We start from the raw sequence: 7,190 nt of genomic DNA, 5'->3' as shown, positions 1-7,190 counted from the left end.
GGGTCTGTGGAGACGGAATCATTCCAGTTCTAAGGGCAGGCAGGGTAGGAAACAGTGTGTGGGGGGGGGGGGGGGGGGCGGGGAGGAGCTTTAAAAAGAGGCTACTGTACCGGCACAAAAGGACAACTGTTGGATGACTTCACTTATATGAAGTATCCAGAATAAACCAAATCATAGATACACAAACGAAAACTTAGCGTTTACCAGGGGCTGGGGGAGGCGGAGTTATTGCTTACTGGGTACAGAGTAATGGAAATGATTTGGTAGCAGATGGTGGCACAACACTGTGAATGCAATTTGTACCACTGAATTATTCACATGAAAGTGGTTTAAAGGGGAAATTTTGTGTTATATACATGTTACCATAATAATTTTTTTTTTTAAAAAGGCTACCTATAATATTATTCAGGCATAAAAAGGAACGAAGTACTGATACAGGCTACATTCGACATGGATAAAACTTGGAGACTTTATGCTAAGGGAAGGAAGAGAGTCACAAAAGGTCACATACGGTATGATTCCACACATGTGACATGTCCAGAGCAGGCAAATCTACAGAAACAAAAAGCAGAGCAGTGGTTGCCGGGGCTGAGAGTAGGGGCAGTGGGGAGCAAGTGCATAATGGATGTGGGGTTTCCTTTCAGGGTGAAGAAAATGCTCTGGAATAAATAGAGGTAATAGTTACTCAACATTGTGAATATACTAAATGCCACTAATGGTAAATTTTATGCTTTATGTATTTTGCAGCAAAAAAAACCCACACACATGAAGGCTAGAAGGCTACAGGACTTCCATAATGTTACCTCATCTTGTTGCAGTGACAAAGTAGTTTTGGTTTCCCTTGGGATTTATAATTTTTTCTAGAAAGCCCCAGTCCTTGGAATTCTTAATACAGGTTTCAAGTCCTTCAGTAATAAGTTTAAAAGCACTAAAATGTTCACTAAGAATTTCTTTCAGGCTCCCTAAGTTCAGCCATGCTATTAAGCTCTTTGAAGAGAATTAACAGAGTGTGTGTGCGTGAGCGTACCCTATCTTCTGAGCAATGATCCAGCAAATTTCAGCCAGTAGACCTTCCCACACCAGAGTAGAACTATTCCTGCTTACACATGCACAGTTTTGTGTTTTTGTTTAGTTTTTAATCTCATAAGTCCCTTAGATCAATTGGCCCACAGAATGTTCTTAAAGTCAATGTCCATTTCCTCCTACTCACCTTTCCCTCTTTCTTAGCCTAGAATAGGTCTAGTAATAGGTGAACTTAGAAACGTTTTCTATTTCCTTGGCTGAAACTGACACTTGCTTTGCGGAGCTAGTAGGTGTTTTTTCCCCGAGTTGCATCAAGAATTTCATGCAGTGGTTGTTGGGTGCCCAGGAGCCCGTCTCTCATGCCTCTCTCTCTGCCTGCTGGTGCTCAGCCCCCTCAGTCTTCAAGCAGATCACTTGCGTCTGCTCACACCCCTTCCCCACAACTGACCCAAGAGTCCAGGCCACGGGCTCCCCTGACCCAAGGGGTGGCTGGAAACAGAACAGTGACCCGGGCCAACTGGACGCTAGCTGTTGAGAATTTGACTTGGCACACATGGAGGACATCAGGCATTATGGATGTGAGCTGAAGCTGAGAGGACGTGATGGTGGAGAGAGGGGCCATGTGGAAGCCAGTTGGGCAGCAGAAGCTATGAGTAAGTGCGGAAAGACAGTCAGTGAGTGAGCAAAGCTAGAACAGATGTTGCTTTCAGATCCATGTGCGTCCCAGCACTAAACCCGCTGCCTCTTGAAGTGCTCTGAGTCTCTCTCTTACTCTCTCTCTCTTTTTTTAAAGATTTATTTATTTCTCGCCGCCCCCCCCCCCCGCCCCAGTTGTCTGTTCTCTGTGTACATTAACTGTGTGTTCTTCTGTGACTGCTTCTATCCTTATCAGTGGCACCGGGAATCTGTGTTGCTTTTTGTTGCGCCATCTTGTGTCAGCTTGTATGTGGGGCTCACCTACGCAGGGGACACCCCTGCGTGGCAGGGCACTCCTTGCATGCATCAGCGCTGCGCATGGGCCAGCTCCACACACGTCAAGGAGGCCCCAGGTTTGAACCACAGACCTCCCATGTGGTAGGCGGACGCCCTATCTATTGGGCCAAGTCCGCTTCCCATCTCTCTTACTCTCTTTTTTTTAAAACTCTCTCTCTCTTTTTTTTTTAAGATTTATTTATTTCTCTCCCCTTCCCCCTTCACCGTGGTTGTCTGTTCTCTGTGTCTATTTGCTGTGTCTTCTTTGCCTGCTTCTGTTGTTGTCAGCGGCATGGGAATCTGTGTTTCTTTTTGTTGCGTCATCTTGCTGTGTCAGCTCTCCGTGTGGGCGGCGCCATTCCTGGGCAGGCTGCACTTTCTTTCGCGCTGGGCGGCTCTCCTTACGGGGCGCACTCCTTGCCCGTGGGGCTCCCCTACGTGGGGGACACCCCTGCGTGGCACAGCACTCCTTGCACACATCAGCACTGCGCATGGGCCAGCTCCACACGGGTCAAGGAGGTAGACGTGTCACCCTAACCACTGGGCCAAGTCTGCCGTCATCTCTTACTCTCTTAAAACTGAATATCTGCCAATGACACCCTAACCACCAGTATCTCCCAACACAGCATGAGATGAGCTATAACCAGGTATCAGCTCTTCTCAGACCTGAATGTGAAAAAGAATAATTTGGGCTCTTATTGCCCTGCAGATTCTGATTTAGTAGTTCCGGGCTGGGGCTGAGATTCAGCATTTCTCTCATATTCCCAGGTGATGTAGATGATGCCGGTCCCTGGTCCACACTTTGAGTAGCAGGAGGAAAAGGGATTTTCCCATGCAACTCTGTTTCTTAACTGGAAAAAGTTTTTTTAAAAAATTCCCAAACCTAAACCAATACTAAAAAACAATAATAAAAATTAGTTTTAGAAACTGTCCCAACAATAGGCAGTGAAGAGGCAAAATAAGATGATACATTCTAGCTTTTGTCCTTCCTGTGAGTATTAGGGATTGAATCGTGCCTCTCACAAAAGGCACAGGTCCAGCCCTCCTGTGGGTGTGAGCCTGTTTGTACATAGGACCTTTGAAGATGTTATGGGTTAAGGTGTGCCCAAATTGAATGAGGGTGGGCCTTAAGCCAATATGACCAAAGTTCCTTATGAGTAAAGGAAATTGGGCACGAAGAGAAGCCACAGGGGACAGCCAGGAGTCAACGGGACCTGGAAGAGAAAGGAGAAGATACTGTCATGTGTGTTGCCATGTGATGGAAAAGCCAAGGAGCCCCAAGTTTGCTGGCCAGAAAATACCAACCCAGGGAGGAAGCACACCTCTAGCCTCTGAACCTGTGAGCCAATGGATTCCTGTTTTAAGCCAACCCCTTGTATAGTATTTGTTTTAGCATCTGGGAAACGAAGACAGCGGCATTTAGGAAGAGAATACAGGTAGAATGAGCAAGGTTAACAAGGACAAAGTCCTCTACAGTTTCAGGATCCTGTAATATCTCGAAGCAATCTTTTTCCCTTTTTTTTTTTTTTTTAAGAGAACTCAGGTTTTCAAATAAATTTGTTCTCCAGCATCAATAAATTCATCCAGGGGGGATGTTTTTGCTAAACAGGTTGGTTTTGAATATTTTCTATTCTCTAAAAAGAACTGCTACATTCAGAAGCAGGTAGTAGGATGGAATCTGGAAATCATCCTAGAGTCTGCAGTATGATTCCTAATGTGCAATTTCCCAACATGCCTCTTTCCATGGTCCATGCTGCTGAAGTCTGTTGTTGAAAGTTTTGATGCACATTTTGCTATTTAAATTAGAATGCTAACACTTGACCGGGTGACTGAGTGCATATGCTACCATCATTTTCCTTACGTGTTTTTCTGTTCTAACTGCAAGATAAATCAAACTGTGTACCCTCTTCAAACACAAGAAAAGCCCTACTGGGGTAGAGTTAGCAATGAAATAAAGGGAAGACAAAGGGTGCATTACTGCAAATACCAAAGCCAATCTCAGATCTGGTTTAAATAAATCAAAAGGTTTAATACTAAATTGTAAGCTTTAAAAATAGCCAGTAGACTAAACCCTGGCTCATCTCATCTTAGTGGAAAAAAAGAGCTTTTACCTCAGTGGTATCATCTGAGTTAAACTCTTGGGCAATGGCTGTTTTAGTACAGTACAATTTGTTAGCATTTATTGCCTGTGATAAATTAGGAGTCCCCACCATAAGCTTTTACTGCCTTCAGGTAGGGTGATCACAGCTTTCCAAACTGTAAATTACTTTTAGCAACTACTTGGGACAGAAGGAAGTGAAATAGAAGTCCCAAGCTTAGAGGACCATTTCTTATTCTTCCTCTACCCAGATTCCTATTTACATGGGAGACAGGCAAAAGCAGGCATTGTAACAGCCCTGATCCCTACCCCTTACCTGACCAGTCTGTCCAGTTGTCTTTTGAGCAAACTTCAAAGTCATTTGTCAGTCATGCAATAGATGAGAATACAACTCACTATGAAGTTACACAAGTAACACAAGTGCTTATTGTGTCACACAAGTGCTTAATGTCTCATTAGCGCTTACTGCAGGGATAAAACCATATTTTATGAAATCAAGCTTTAAACATGGTTATCTTGGACTTGCTAGCCCCTTTAGTCAACTTCTTTTTAAATCAATCAACAAGATTCTTCAATCAAAAACAGTCACTACAAGGGTAAATGCATTAAAATGCGACTAAGATGAAAACTATGCAAGCTATATAAACCAGACCACTCATAGGTGGGACATAAAATAATTTTAAAGATGTCAATTGACAATATTCTATGAACCCAAAATCAACACACAAGTTTCTTAAGGAGACAACAGGACAGAATATTTGAAAATGGAACTCCCTTTTACTGAGTACCTTCTATAGGTCAGATGCTTTATATATACTTGTTCAGCTCATTTAATTCTTCAAACAGTTCTCTAAACTGCCTTCCCACCTTGCAGAAGAGAAAACCAAGTGGTTTGTGTGAGATACTCTTACTAATTATTGGCAATTTGGTGTTCAAATATAAGTCTACCAGATTGCAAAGCCCTATTCTTTCTCCACTAAGCACTCCCTGTCCCCCAAGGTACTGTCCCAGATGATGGCAGTTCTCTCTCTAATCATCCAGTTACCTCCTCACCCCCTTTTCTTCTTCTTGTCTTCTGGCTGTACACAGCTATATCTTATTTTCAATGATTCTAGTTTTAGGACCATGTATGGCTGCCTATATATAATCACAAGCATTCCCTGTCTTGAAACTAGGAGGGTTGTAGGTGGCTAGAAGCAAGATGGGTAGATAATTTTCCCTGCCATGCCATACCCCCACTGACAAGTTAGCAGATATAGGGAACACTCCCAGAGGGAAGAGGTTCTTATAGTTCTATGATGGCTCTTCCTACCTCACTGCCACCTCCAAAGTCAAACCTCTGTGCCGCTGCCCTGGGCCTCACAAAGCTCAGCTGGAAGGAGACTGATAGGGAGATCAAGACATGGAAAAGGGATGGAACCACTTGCACTACTAGAAAACAAGTTAAGATGAATGGATGCATTTGTAAATATATTGCTATGTACTTAATTGTAAAGTGTTTAATTATTTCTTTAAGATAAATTCCTAAGACTGAAATTACTGGGTCAAAGAGTGTGCTCATGTTTCAGGCTTTGTTTGTTTATTGGCAAGTTGCCCTCCAGAAAGGTTCTATCAATGTATACTCTCCACAACGCCCCCACTCCCAGCAGCATATTAGTGCATCAGTCCCTAGGTTTGTAAACATTTAGTGAGCAGTCTTTCAAATTGAAGTGAGAAGTAATCCCTGGGGTGGTTTAGAGAGACCCTCAAGTGATTGACAGTTCCAGAATTTCTAAGTGGAAGTGGGGGTGGGCACCAAACTGAATGGATGGAGGTGGGAATGTGCTTTGAAATTGCATTAATATAGCACTATACACAATGAAACCACCCAAAATCAATTAGTTTTCCTGTAACTTCTCCTTTTGAAATGTTAGTAGTAGCTTCTTCTCCTTTTGAGCCTGTCCTTAGTTGGCCTCTGAGACCCAAGAAATAAAATCACCTCCCTCTGTATCAAAGTTGAGTGATTCAAGAGATGTCAGATGAAAATCCAATGCAAAAGGTCCTTCAACAAGGAAAATCAGGTAGAAAGCCTGTCTTACCATATATGGGCAAACCTCTGCCTAGCCAATCAAACCACACCAGCACCCAACTCCCATCCCCATAAAATCTCCCTTAGCTCTCAAGTCGAGGAGACAGATTTGAGCCTTGTTTCCTGTCTCCTTGCTGATCAGCCTCACAATAAAGCTCTTTCTTTTCTCAAAATTCTGGTGTCATAAAAATGACTCCATGCATATTAGGCAGCAAGGCTTTGCTTGATAACAATATGACTGATTTCTACAGCAAAGATTGGGGGATGGAGAGTACAGGAAGGGAGGACTGAAAGTCTCCAGTGATCCCTCTGGACCCTCCCAGACACCATCAGTGAGGTGAGGTTGAACTGTCTTCAGCTCTGTCTTCCAGGACATGCCTTGCAAACCATTTCATCTGTCTTAGCAGATGTAGCCAGCAAGTCCAGCATGCTTTTTACCTCTCTTCAACCATTTGAGAGAGCCAAGTTTCTCATATCTTCACCAAGGCCTATGGCACAGGAGAAGAAAAATCTACTCCTACAAGGAGATTCACCTACCCTCTTGTGAACTGATCAACAACCATTTGAAATATAAGATGGCTGGTTAAAATCTTATTGACCAATTTTGCTTTTCACCACATGGGTTCCTGGTTAACAACAGCTAATAATAAGAGCTTTTTCATTTTATTTGTGCATCTACTAAGTGGCAGACTCCATCACTGGCACTGCCCCATGATGTAGGGGCTGTTATCATCCCTATTTTAAGATGAGAAAAACTGAGGCTGAGAGAGCTAAGTCACGTCCTGAAGGCCACACTCATGTGCCTGGGACTCAGGCTTGGCCCTGCCCTCTTCATGGTCTGACTACACAGCCTCAATATTTCCATGTTAAGAGAGGAGAGAGGCCAAAGGAGAGAAATGAATGACTAATAAGCACATGAAAAGATGCTCAACATCACTGGCTATTAGGGAAATGCAAATCACAATGAGGTATCTTTTTACACCCACTATCATGGCTATATGGGGACCTCATATTTTTTGAATGTAACAT

Source organism: Dasypus novemcinctus, chromosome 5 (genome assembly GCF_030445035.2).
Source record: "Dasypus novemcinctus isolate mDasNov1 chromosome 5, mDasNov1.1.hap2, whole genome shotgun sequence".
Lineage (NCBI taxonomy): Eukaryota > Metazoa > Chordata > Mammalia > Cingulata > Dasypodidae > Dasypus > Dasypus novemcinctus.
This window is presented reverse-complemented; position numbering follows the sequence as displayed.